Raw genomic sequence first — 14,312 nt, forward strand, 5'->3', positions numbered from 1 at the left:
GTTTGAAGTTGCGCCGGCGGAATGCGTTCATAGTCTACATCAATCTGACATTTTGTTGCACAAGTAATAAGTTAGCTAGTTATGTTTCAGTGAGGAATCTTCCTGGGGTCAGTAGCTGTCAGACTTGTCGTTGCTTTGTCAATGTGTTCTCTGTCGTTTTGTTGTCTTCTTTAATATCTTTATAAAAAGGATTTTTCATTAAAGCTTTATTGCCCGTTTTGGAGGAATACCATGAAATGTTCTGTTTTTTTCGCTCTTCATCTAGTACCCAATTGTTCAAAAACTCGATCAGCGGTTCCTTAATATTTCTTGTCATATCCATTTTGATTTTACCTACAACCCTAGAACTAATGATAACTTTTCACCGCAGTTATAAAATACATGGACAATTACCTACACCTCTCACCCCCCCCTTTGGATAAATTACAAAAACCTCCTATATTATGGGGTTAGTGACAAAGTCCCCCTCTACTCAATTTGTAACAAAACCCCTGAATTTTTACATTGTGACAAATACCCCTTGGTCATTCAGCCAAATGATGAAAGGTGTTAAATTACCAAAATAGTGTTGAAAGGGTTAGGATCTATCATATAGATGGTCGAATCAATTTATATGGTTGGGCAAATTTTTAAAAATTTCCTAATCATTCCATGAATCGAATTCCCTATGTTTTGAAAAACTATATTTTTCAAAATCGGTCTTATATTGAACCGGACCAGATTTGAAACCAAATTAAGAGAGATGTATACTTGATACGGATACCACAAATGCGAATCCTAAGGTAGAAGTTCACGCCCAAATCCGTCCTAAAATCAGCCTTCATTGAATATGGCACAATTGATTTAGCAACACAGTTTTCAGTAAAACTATAGCCCAACTGCTTGGATCAAACGAGGGAAGGTGAGCTTGAAATTCCTCTGAATTTTTCTTGAAAAAATTAGAAGAAAAACTAATCTCTATCAGTCCTTAATAGTTGATGTCGAACTAGGAAAAAAACTAAGAGACAAAATGATGCAGAGTGAACCAGAAACTACAGTCCAACATACCTAGGTTTTGAAACATTAAACTCGGATCATTTTCCAGTTATGCCCTAGACATTGGAGATAGATGGGAAAAATTGAAAAGTTACACATAACCCCTAGACTTGATTATGGTACTGCACTAGGTGTTTAATTGGGTTGTCTTTGATATGCCAATTAGTGAGATCCATTAAGGGTCAAAACCTAAGTATGTTGGAGCAGTCTAAGAATTCATCTCAATGCATGATCATAGTGATAGGATCGACCCTTTGTCGAACAAAGTGAATGATAGAGCTTACACTCTCTTTAATGGAAACCTAAACTACCGGTAGTGGATTTCAACTGTGTTTGATATTTGGCTTTGCAATATTTATATATATATATATGCAAAATGTTTTAATTCCTAAGATCCATCCGAGTGTAACACTGCACCTTACATCTAGGGGAGAGGTCCTTCCCTGTCAGGTAGTGTTTGATCATTATGGGTCGAGAGGTTAAGTGTAAGAGATGATTATAGTGATGATTACCTAATGGGTTTTATCTTACTTAAGTTCATTATCCTTGGATATTCATAGGATGGTTGAATCCAATGATCATTCAAGTGTAAATGTTGGGCCCATACTAAGCCCATAGTGATATGCTCAGGGGTTCACTGTGTTTAGTAGTGAATTGGGCCAAGCCTTTTCACAAAGGTTTGGCCGAACCCATGTAACTTATGTGAGGTCATTGTGGGGTCTCACGCTATACAAATCAGGCTTAAGTTGGCCATGCAACACCCTTAGGTCATGAGCCTTATAGCTGATGGGCCTAAGCCCCATAATTAATATAATTAATTAAGTTAGCATGTGAGTTGTCATGTGCCATGGGACAAATCTGGGTATGGAGCACCTAATCTTATAAGAAGATAATGTATATCTCTAATTAGAGTCCATATCTAATTTAGATCCGGATTATCTCCTAATTAGATTAGGAGATAGCTCCATAAGAGATTATAAAAGAGTAGGGGGCTGAGCAGTCCAAGATAGCTACATATTTTTTGCAATTTTTGGTTCTCTCTGCACCCTTTTGTCTCATAGTTTTTTCCCAATTCGACATCATCTATCTAGGACTGGTTTAGATTATTTTTCCTTTGTTTTTGCAAGAAAAATTTAGGGAATATCAAACTCATCATCCTTAAATTGATCCAAGTAGTTGGATCTCAGTTTTGTTGTTGAATCAGTTTCACCTATACATTGCATCATCTTTAGTGGAGGCTGGTTTTAGAAATGATTTGGGCATGAACTTCCACCTTGGGATCTACGTTTGTGGTATCCATATCAGGTATACATCTCCCTCTTTGTTTGATTTCAAATATAGTCTAGTTCAATGCAAGACCAATCTTGAAGAATGCAGTTTTTCAAAACATAGGAAATTCAATTCCTATAAGGATTATGATTTTTTTTTAAATTTCACCCAACCATATAATATGGTTCATCCATCCATATGATGGATCCCAACTGATGGAGGGTGATTTGGCCCGACCTCGTAGCTCAGGTACACGTAGGCGTGACCTAGCTCAAACAGTGAATCTGCATGACAACACAACGGACAAGAGCACTGCTCGGTGGGGAAGTTCCAACGAGTTCAGCACGGCAACTCGACAGGTAAACTACTCACCGAAAGCCGCCTCGCCCACACCTCCTCCCCGGGGCCAAGGGACTTTGGGGGGTCCCTAGTTCGGGGGCACCCTGACCCCTTTTGAGACCCGAGCTCCTCCCAATGGACCTCGAGCCACTCCCAAGCAAGAACGCACTGATTCTTCTTTGGACGCCCCGAGGCACAAAGACCTTGGGTCGGCTAGCTCGGCATAATAGGCTGCAAGCAGCCCGTCACTTAAGGGACGGCCTAGCTCAGGGCAATTCGCAGGAGAATAGCTCGATATACCATAGGAGGGCTCCCTGCCCGACTGCCGTACCTGACAAACCTGCAAATTGCAGGCATGTCCCCTCGTCGCGCCTGCCACCTTTAGGAAAGCGTCCCACACCTGACAGACACGTACCTTGCACGACGGCTCCGTGCGTGCCACCTCAGCTCTGCCTGTAGTGGCTACGACAGACTGACAGTGGCGGTTATACCTACCCTGTCAGAAGTCAGAGGGTCGCGAGCAACGGAATTCAGCTATAAGGAACTTACCCTCAAGGAACAAGGTATCTGAAAATCACTAGCGCAACCTACACTCTTAGCCTTCGTTCTCTCTTCCTGTACACAATACTAACTTAAGCATCAGAGCATTCCCACCGGGAAACCCCCCGGGAGTTCTTCCTCCTTCCTCTCGTTTCAGGTACATCTCAGGAGCCATGCGAGCGCCAGCTAGGAGTGACCGGGTTGTGCTACATCATTTGGCGCCGTCTGTGGGAAATGCTTCAAAAAGCCTTTCTCTCTAAACTTTTCTAGTTCCTTCTTCTTCCTTGAAACAATCCAACCCTCATGGCTTCCTCTAGCAATGTCAGACGAAGCACGGAGATAGATAACTCCAGGGAACAACCCCAGCTTCCTATTGTCTGTATTGGACAGTTCACCGTCCCCCTCTCAACGGACGGAATCCCCAGCTTGAACGTGCCTCTCACAATGACACCTGTCATCGCCCCACTCCCCGCTACAGTCGAAACGACGTTCACCGAGCCTTCGGTCGTGCCCCTAGCAGCCAACCCAAACTAGCTAGAGGACCTGGTGCAGTGCATGAGGGCCATGCAGGCTCAAATGCAACAGTTCCAACAACTTCAACTCTACCAACAGCACGTACTGCACCAGGTCTCCCAGTATCAGTATCAGCAGCAGTTCCCCCAGCTACCCCAACCTCAGCTTCAGCAACCTCAGCTCTCACCTCAGCGCCTAGCTTCACAGCAAGCCAAGTCCCGCCGCCAGAGCGAGCACTCCAGCCGAGGAGAGGCCCCCCAAAATCTCCCAAAAAACCAGGCCTCCCCCCAGAGCAGACGGGAGAGACCGGCTATCCCGATCTCGCCGCGGGCGGACAGGTCAGGAGGACCCCGGTTCGGAAGGTCTACGTCACCTCGACAGTCAAAGTTTGGAGACCCGATCCTTGAAAACCGGTTCAAGATCCTAGCAACAGATTCCAAGCAGGATTTTTCTGTTCGTAGCCATCACCAGCGGACCGGGCTACTCATGGTGCAAACCATTCTGGACAGCGGAGGTGAGCAGCACGAATGCCGAGCCCATCAAGAAGCAGAGATGCCACCGCCGAGCTCGCCGATCTGTCACCAGCGATTTGCCCGAGCTCATGGGCAAAGAAGAGGTAGGCTCAGTCGAAGCCAAAGCTCCCCTCCTCTTAGTTCCGTTCCCCCTGTCTTCTGAACTCCTAGCAATCCCGATGCCCAAGGATTTCAAGCTCCCCCCTCTTGATAAGTATGACGGGTCATTTGACCTGAATGATCATGTAGACGCCTTTCAGTCACAGATGCAACTAGCGCAAGCCAACGAGTCGTGCATGTGTGTGGCCTTCTCCACTACTTTTAGGGGAGCAGCCCGGACGTGTTACCAAAACTTGGCGCCCGAGTCAATAAGAAGTTGGGCGTAGTTCGCAAAAGCTTTCACGTCCCACTTCGTCACTAGCAAACACTGCCCGCAAACTGAGGAAAGCATCTTCAACGTAGCATAAAGAGAGGGTGAGTCCATCCAGAGCTATATCATGCAGTTCAGTGACGCTTGTATGCAGATACTGTGCCTGGACCCCGCTGTACGCCTTGCTGCAGCCAAGAAGGGCGTGATGCACAAAGAGTTCAAGTGGCACATGGTCATCAACCAACCCGTGACCATAACCAAGTTTCTAAAGCTTGCAGATAAGTTCATAGCCATTGAAGAGGAGATCAGCCAGAAGGGCGACGATGCACCCGAAAAAAGAAAGAGAGAAGGAGAGCCTTCCAGTCAAGGGGACACCCGAAGAAAAAAGGAAACAGTTCGGGGAGCAAAGTCGGGTTAATTGTTCCGAACTCCTGCACCGGACTGAATTGATTATGCTCCACTGAACACGAAGTGGGCCAAAATCCTGATGGCGATCAAGGATGCCCCATACGTGAAGTGGCCACCCCGTCTGAGGGGGAATCCCAATGAAAGAAATAAGAGTTTGTATTGCACTTTTCACAAAGACCACGGTCATAGTACCGAGAGTTGTAAAAACCTCTACGATGAGATAGAGGAGCTCATCCACCGCGGATATTTGAGAAACTTTGTACAAAATAATAAAAATAATAATAGCAATAGAACAGGTCGGCAAGGAGAGCACGATAAAGATGCTCCCGAGTCCAGCAGTAAGCCGGTCGAACAACCGCAGAGGTAGCCTTCGGAGGAGAGGCCAGTTCGGGAGACCATCCGCATGATAGTGGGAGGTTCGACCATTGCGGGTTGCACCTCAGCAACAGCTCGGATGTCAGTTTGTGAGGCCACCCGGGAAGAGCAGAACCCCCCAAAGCAGCCAAAGACGGGATATCCAATTTTCTTCACAAAAGACGATGCGCGAGGGGTCCACTACCCCCATGATGACGCACTTGTAATAAAGCTAAGAATCAATGACTTCGAGGTCAGGCATGTACTCGTGGACTCAGGCAGCTCAACCGACATCCTCTTCAAAGCTGCGTTTGACTAGCTTCAGTTGCAGAGAAGTAATCTGTGGCCTACGAACACCCCTTTAGTGGGCTTCAGCGGAGAGGAAGTCCGCCCCCTTGAGAAAATAACAATACCTATAGAGATCGGCACATGGCCTTGTGTGGTCAAATTCGAACACAACTTCCTAGTGGTAGCGACCCCCTCTCCCTACGATGCCATAATAGGTCGACCGGTCACCCATGTCCTACGGGCGATGGTCTCCACTTACCACTTGGTTATGAAGTTCCCAACAGATTTTGGTGTGGGACTAGCGCGGGGCGACCAACTCGAATCCCACAAGTGCTACGTTGCCGCCCTAAAGGGGAAAACCAAGGTGGCCGATGACCTCGAACTGGAACGACCCACAGAGCAAGGCGAAGAGCGAGCCGCGCCCACAGAAGAAACAGTCGTGGTCCCGACCTCAACAGTAGACCTAGCTCGGATGCTTCAGATCGACGCTTCCATCCAGGAGCCCCTACGATCCGAACTAGTAAGTTTTTTACTTCAAAATTTAGATATTTTTGCATGATCCGCGGCAGAAATGCCTGGTATAGACCCCGAAATCATAACTCACAAGCTGAACATTGATCTTGTAGTTAGGCCCGTTAGATAGAAGAAACGCAACCTAGCCCTGGAACGGTGGAAAGTGGTCGACGAGGAAGTCAAGAAGCTCCTTGCAGCGGACTTCATAAGAGATGTCCACTACCCGAGCTGGGTAGCCAACCCCGTCCTGGTAAAGAAGGCCAATGGCAAGTGGCGCATGTGTGTCGACTACACCGACCTGAACCGGGCTTGCTCGAAAGACTACTTCCCACTCCCAGAATCAACCGTTTGGTGGACGTGACCTTAGGGCATGAGTTGCTAAGTTTCTTGGACGCCTATTCGGGCTATAACCAGATCAAGATGGACTTGGCAGACGAAGAAAAGACTGCCTTCATCATAGAGTTCGGCCTATACTGTTACAAGGTTATGCCCTTCGGGTTAAAAAACGTAGGGGCAACCTTTCAAAGGCTTGTAAATAAATTGTTTGCACCGTTAATCGGCAGAAAAGTAGAATGATATGTAGACGACATGGTCGTCAAAACTCAATTCCCACATGAATTAATAAAAGACTTGCATTCTGTTTTTGAAATTTTGCGTAAGTTTAACATGAGATTAAATCCGAACAAGTGTGTGTTCGATGTGACCTCAGGTAAATTCTTGGGATACATCGTTAACTGGTGTGACATTGAAGCCAACCCGGATAAGGTTAAGGCCATCTTAGACATGAGATTACCCCGTAAGTTGAAGGAGGTTCAGAGGTTGAATGGCCGAATAGTCGCCCTGAGCCGCTTCATGTCCAAATCGGCGAACCGCTATCTGTCGTTCTTTAAGGCAATCAAGAACAAAGGGTTCGAGTGGACCTGAGACTGTCAGCTCGCGTTTGACGAGCTTAAAAATTACCTCGCTAGTGTGTCAATCTTAACCCAGCCTGAGGAGGGCGACGTTTTGGAACTGTACCTCTCGGCGAGCAACGAAGTGGTCAGTTCGGTACTAATAAAGGAAGTAGATCGGGTCCAATGACCCATCTATTATGTTAGTAAAGTATTGCAGGGAGTAGAAACGAGATACCCGGAGATGGAGAAGCTAGCATACGCATTGATAATTGCAGCTCGGAAGCTCCACCCGTACTTCCAAGCTCATACTGTTATCGTCCTTACTGACAAACCTCTGAGGCAAGTCTTGCTTAAGCCCGAGGTCTCTGGTCGGTTGACGAAGTGGGCTATTGAGCTCAGCGAGTACGACCTCCAGTACAAGATGTGAACTGCCATTAAGGCCGAAGCCAAAGCAGATTTCATAGCCAAATGCACATTCAGCTCCAAAGTTCCCAGTCCAGTTAAGTGCGAGGCTCCCACCTCGGGTGAGCCCGAAGCTCCCGGATCGGTCGAGTCCGAACCCCGTGAAGTAGTAGCCAATGTGGCACCTCTCCTATCTCGACCAACCACGAACTGGGATGAGGAGCCTTGGATCCTTCACATAGATGGCTCCTCGAACCAATAGGGCAGCGGTGTCGGAATAGTTCTGCACAACCCAAGCGGCATAAAATTGGAGTACGCGCTACGCTTTGAGTTCGAGGCATCCAACAATGAAGCAGAATATGAAGCTCGCGAGCCAAAGTCAGAGAGGCCTAGGTTAGAGAACGCCTAGGCCGATGCCCTATCCAGATTAGCCAGCACCAACGACATCACCATGAGAACCGTGAATATAGAGGACTTGCCTCGACCTAGCATTCTCAGGGGGGCAGAGGAGGTCGCTCCCATCATTCAAGCAGAGCCGAGCTGGATTGACCCGCTCACGAGCTTCTTACTACACGGGACCCTCCTTGCAGACCGCAATGTAGATAGAAGGGTGCAGCGCCAGGCAGCCAAATATGTCATGATAGACGAACAACTATATCAGAGATCTTACACGCTCCCCTGAGCCCGGCGTTGGCAAGCTCGGGTCTAACTGGGAAGGTCCTTACCGAGTGAAACGAGTGCTCGGGGAAGGAACTTACGAACTCGAGACCCTCGAAGGGAAACAAATACCTCGAGCATGGAATATTGTCAAACTAAGACAATATTATTTGTAAGAATTGAGTAGGCCACGAGCCACTCCCCAAGCCTAAGGGCCAGAATACCGAGATAACATGACCTCGACACATAAGACCCAGCCACCACTTCGGCCTAGGTGAAATCTAGGAGCGGACTACAGATCCCTCCCTAAGCCTAAGGGCCACAAGAAGACCCCAGTCGCCACTTAGGCCTGGGTGAAACCTAAGAACAGACTACGGGTCCCTTCTTAAGCCTAAGGGCCACAAGGAAACCCCAGCTGCCACTTCAGCATAGCGAACTGACAAAAACCTGGTTATCTCTAACCCTTAAGGGAAAGACAGCTCGGGTATGAACCCTACGGTGTCTATACCCTTGCTGCTCTTACTCAGCTTGGTAACCTACGCAACCCGAAGTTACACAACTTCACTTAGTCACCCTTACTGCCAACTCGGTGGCTTGACAGCTCAGGTAACCCATACATTAAATTGACCAGCTTGGAGTCCGCTCACACTTAAAAGTATTTTTGCACTCAGAGATACTCGAAAGAAACTATATTTCATTAAAAAGAGAATTCAGGTACAAGAGTTTTTACCCGAGCTTGAAGGCTCAGGATGGTACATTCACAGTTTAGAAAGGGAAAAGATTAAGTTACAAATATAAGGAGCAAACTACTTCGGGGACTCGCCGCCTCTATTAGGGACCCCCTCGGGGACAGTGTCTGGACCGGCGTCCTCTGCTCCATCTTCCGAACCTTCATTCTCGGAATCGGGGTCATCTTTTGACTGACGCACGATGTCGTTAGTAATCCGAGAAGTAGTGATGGCGCTCGTGTCTAGCTTGGGGTAGAGGTGCCTAATCAGCCACCGACTGAGCTTGAAGCCCTTACAGTAGGCCTCCGTCATCACATTGTCGAATCTCGAAGATTTGACGTAGTCAATGACGGCTTGGGTCTTGGCCTCCTCAAGAGCACCTTCGAAGATTGTAGTCTTCTCCCTTATGTCCTCCTGAAGGTACCCCACTTCATGCTCCAGCTTCCCCTTTGCCTCCTAGAGGCCTTGCACCTCAAACTTCAAGGCATCCCATTCAGCCTTGAGGCTGCTCACCTCAAGCCCTAAGGCCTCCTGATCGACCTTAAGGCCGTTCACCTCAGCCCTCAACTTGTCCTTGTCTCGGGTCAGCTCCCCCTTCTCTGCCATCAACATCTCAATGATGGGCTGCGCGAGACAACGAGCTGCCCTCAACTTAGTATGGACCGCGCGAGATGACTCCTCAGGCTCCAGAGCCCGCCTCAGGTGCCGATCTGATTGGAGGGTCAAGGCACGAATGGTGGTGTTCACCTGTGAAAGGGAAACCAGTCAAAAAAAAAAAAAGAGAGAAGGAAAAAGAGAAAGAAGAGAAACTCACCACAATAGTATGAGTGGCAGCTCGGCCGCCGAGCTGACCAGGAGTGAGTTCAGCCCACTCGCTGACCTCCTTCGGGTATGCAGCAAGCATACTCTTCTTTAGGCTACACTTGGTGTTCAGGATGGATTGGCTCCCCTAACCCACCGAGCTGGAAGCTGTCATCTCCACATCGTGAGCGGAGCTCTCAAAGGTCTCGGCGGCATCTTCAGTAGGATGAGCCCCGATAGTAGCGGTGTTAGCCTCGGTGACACTTTCCCTGGCAAGTCGGGTAGGCTTAGCAACGGGCTCTGCCGTCACCTCAGGCACCTTGGCCACAACCCCCTCTTCCAAGTCTATGACGGGCACGGCTGCCACCTCGGGCCCCGAGGTAGAGGCCTGCGGAAGTCGAGGCTCGGCTGGAGCTGGCGGGGACCCAACGCGCACCTTCTTTACCACGCATTTCTTCCTCTTCATCTGGTGAAGGAGTCTCTGGTTATCTATCTTTTCCGCCTCCATAGGACCTGCGGTGAAATACGACATCAGTAACTCAAAGCGGATATATGAGCAAAAAAGCCAAAGTGGGAAAAACCTACCCGGACTCAAGCCCGCTCGGACGAGCTTCTCCTCAGAGGTGAAGTCTTTATAATGCAACCCGAGCTTAGCCAGTGACTGGAGCTCCTTCTTGGTCTTCCCGTCCAGGATGACACCAGGGTCTTGAACGGCTATCCTCCAATCGGTGGGGAAGGGCCACCCCGTGCTACTTCGGACTACGAAGTAGTCCTGCTTCCAAGGTGGGACTTTGCTCAGGAGCTTGTGCATGAGTTTAAAACCCGGGCGGGGGACAAGTAGTAAGACCGCCTATGCCCGGGGGGAACGCCCAAAACGCTCTTCTTTATAGCCAAGATCGTACTAAGAACATCTAAATCTATGGAAAGGAAACGGTCAAAACAAAGAGAAATGGACCCCACCACATTCCGTATGGAGTTCGGATGGAGTTGGTCCAGGGTAATGTTAAAGTGTACCAACACCTCAACGATTAAAGGGTGAAGTGGAAGTCTGAGCCCAGCTATCAGTTGCTCCCTGAAGGTCACGATCTCATTGGGACCGTGCTCCCATGGGAAGTCTCCGGTGGGAAGACTATATGAGTACTCGCTAGGGAGGCGGAACCTCTGTATGAGGTCCTGAAGCCTCTCCGAGGTCATTATGGAAGGCCCGAACTGATATGGTTCCCGACCTCGGTAGGAGGTAGACGCCAGATGACCCGAAGACACCTGTACCTCGAATGGCTGGGTAGTAGAGGGGACATCCCGAGCTGAGGTACCTACCTCGGGCTCGTCAATGAGATCGTCTACACTAGATGACATACCGGACAAACAGAAAGAAGCGAGCTAGAAGGGAACAGGAAGCTCGGGAGGACTCACCAAAGAAACGCAACCGAACTGGAAGAACAAAACGAACTGGAGGACTCAAGCTAAGAAACCCCTGGCGTGAGGTCAAAAGCTAACGATGAAGGTTGTGGTGGAGAAAATGGCCAAGGGACCCCCTATTTATAGCCGCAACCGTGGGATCTTCGAGACGAAAACGATTTAGCACATTTTTGACGTCCACGAAGTCCAAGTCACGTGGAGTCGGCGCGTAACCCAGATGTGACCCAAATCTCTTTTCGATCGAGCTAGGTGCTAGACCGGTACAGCTAGATGGAACGCGCGACGACGCAGCACAAACACCGATGCCAAATCCACTCGGCACGTCATGACCTCCCCGCGCTAGGTCACCGCTGCTAGCGCAGGGAGTGAGGGGCAGTTGATGGAGGGTGATTTGGCCCGACCTCGTAGCTCAGGTACACGTAGGCATGACCTAGCTCAAACAGTGACTCAGCATGACAACACAACAGACAAGAGCACAGCTCGGTGGGGAAGTCCCACTGAGTTCAGCACAGCAACTAGGTAGGTAAACTACTCGCCGAAAGCCGCCTCGCCTGCACCTCCTCCCTAGGGTCAAGGGACTTTGGGGGGTTCCGAGTTCGGGGGCACCCTGACCCCTTTTGAGACCCAAGAATGGACCTCGGGCCACTCCCAAGCAAGAACGCACCGATTCTTCTTTGGACGCCCCAAGGCACAAAGACCTTGGGTCGGCTAGCTCGGCATAACAGGCTGCAAGCAGCCCGTCACTTAAGGGACGGCCCAACTCAGGGCAATTCATAGGAGAACAGCTCGGTATACCATAGGAGGGCTCCCTGCCCGACCGTCGTACTTGACAAACCTGCGAATTGCAGGCATGTCCCCTCGCCGCGCCTGCCACCTTTAGGAAAGCATCCCACACCTGATAGACACGTACCCTGCACGACGGCCCCGCGCATGCCACCTCAGCTCTACCTGTAGTGGCTACGGCAGACTGACAGTGGCGGTTATACCTGCCCTGTCAGAAGTCAGACGGCCGCGAGCAACGGAATTCAGCTATATGGAACTTACCCTCAAGGAACAAGGTATTTGAAAATCACTAGCGCAACCTACACTCTTAGCCTTCGTTCTCTCTTCCTGTACGCAATACTAACTTAAGCATCGGAGCGTTCCCACTGGGAAACTCCCCGGGAGTTCTTCCTCCTTCCTCTCGTTTCAGGTACATCTCATGAGCCATGCGAACACCAACTAAGAGTGACCGGATTGTGCTACATCACCAATCATTCCAACAAGTTAATCGTAAACACTCACAATCAAACAAATTTCAGCACCATGGGCCTCATCAATAAGGCAACAGAGGCTTGTCTAAACGACTTCCATATTATGACCAGTCATCTCAACCTGGTAATACCAGCAATCCAACAATAAGAACCAATAAGACACTCAGTTTCCTAGTGCACATACATCAAATTCCAGTCTTCGTCCTCAATGCCAGATTTGTAACAAATGGGCCACATAGCCATAGATTGTTTTCAGCATATGAATTTATCATATCAACTGAGGCACCTCACCAGAGAAACTGATGGAAATGGCAACTACTGCATGCAGTGATGTCCTAGATGACTCCACCTAGTACTCCGATACTGATGCATCTCACAACATTACATCTAACTTGGGTAATGTCACTCACCACTCCTCTTATTTAGGTAATGATACAATTACAGTGGGAAATGGTTATAGCTCAAGTATAAAGAATGCTGGCTCTTCCATCATTCAATCCGCCAACTCCACATTTCATTTAAAATAGCATCTTACATTATCCTAAATCTTCTACTAATCTTTTATCAGTTTCCCAATTTTGTAAGGATAATAACTTGTACTTCACATTTAATGATTCTGGATTTGTTGTGACGGACAAGGCGATGGAGGAGACCCTACACCACAGAGCGATTGAAAATGGCCTCTATCCCTTCAAATCTTCATCAACTTCTTGCATCTTTAATGTTCGTTCAGCTTATGTTAGTTGTTTCTAGGCACCACCGTTTGGGTCACCCATCTTGTGACATCCAATGTTCAATTTTTTCTTCTATTTCTCTCATGAATAAACAAGTCTCTAATGTTTGTTCCTCGTGTTAACTTGGCAAAAGTAATAAACTTCCATTCACTTCATGTTCTAAGAGTCATGTAAACCATTGGAAATTATTGATATTTGGGGACCATCCCTGGTATTATCAATCTCTCAATTCCTTTATTATGTGCTATTTATTGATGAATTTACTAAATTTTCATGGTTATTTCCACTTAAACTCAAGTCTGATTTCTATGAAGTTTTTCTCTCATTCAAGTCCACAGTTGAAAACTTATTTGATGCTAAAATCAAAATATTTCAAAGTGATAGTGGTGGTGAAATCAGCAGTATACCCTTTGAAACATTTTTGCCACCAGTGCTATCATACACCAATCTTCTTGTCTACACACACCGAGCCAAATGGGCGGGGTTGTGGAACGTAAGCATTGCCATGTGGTGGAAACCGGTCTCGCCCTTCTCGCTGATGCCTCAATTCCGCCAAAATTTTGGGTGGAAGCATTTCATACTGCCATCTATTTAATCAACTGCATGCAACTTCATGAAGCACATACTCTCTCTCCTTTTGAAAGGTTGTTTGGCATCTCCCCCAACTACGGATACTTACAATAATTTGGGTGCTTATGTTATCCTTCGCTCCATCCATATAAAAACAAGCTCCAATTTCGCTCCTCAAAATGCTATTTTTAGGTTATAGTTAACATCACAAGGGATATCGGTGTATGAACCTACGGATCAAGTTTATGTGTCTTGTCATGTTGATTTTGATGAACACCAGTTCCCTTTCTCCTCTCACTCTTTCTTTTCTCTGTCCTCTATTGAATCTATACTCCCCCTCTCTATGTTTGGTTTCCCTCTTTTAAAGGACCCACTAATACCATTTACACATTCACGCTAGCTCCTAGGCCAGCTTCAATCGCGTTGCAAGTCGCAGCACCTCCATCACCACCTTCTTCCCCTTCTAACACTCAACCCTTGGCTAGTTTACTTGAACCACTTCCACCGCCCCTACCTCCCACTCCTCTCCTTTGTGGTCGTTCGCACTCACCCAATTAAAATGTGTTCCCAATCTAGGATTTTCAAATCGAAAGCCTATTCCACTAGGTACCCCATACCCATGGCCTTCACTGCTACCTATCCATGTGAACCGAATTCCAAATCCCCTAAATGGCATCATGCCATGGATCAGGAATTTATGTCACTACTACATTA

This window comes from Nelumbo lutea, chromosome 1 (genome assembly GCF_056320005.1).
Source record: "Nelumbo lutea isolate HS-2025 chromosome 1, American lotus-T2T, whole genome shotgun sequence".
NCBI lineage: Eukaryota > Viridiplantae > Streptophyta > Magnoliopsida > Proteales > Nelumbonaceae > Nelumbo > Nelumbo lutea.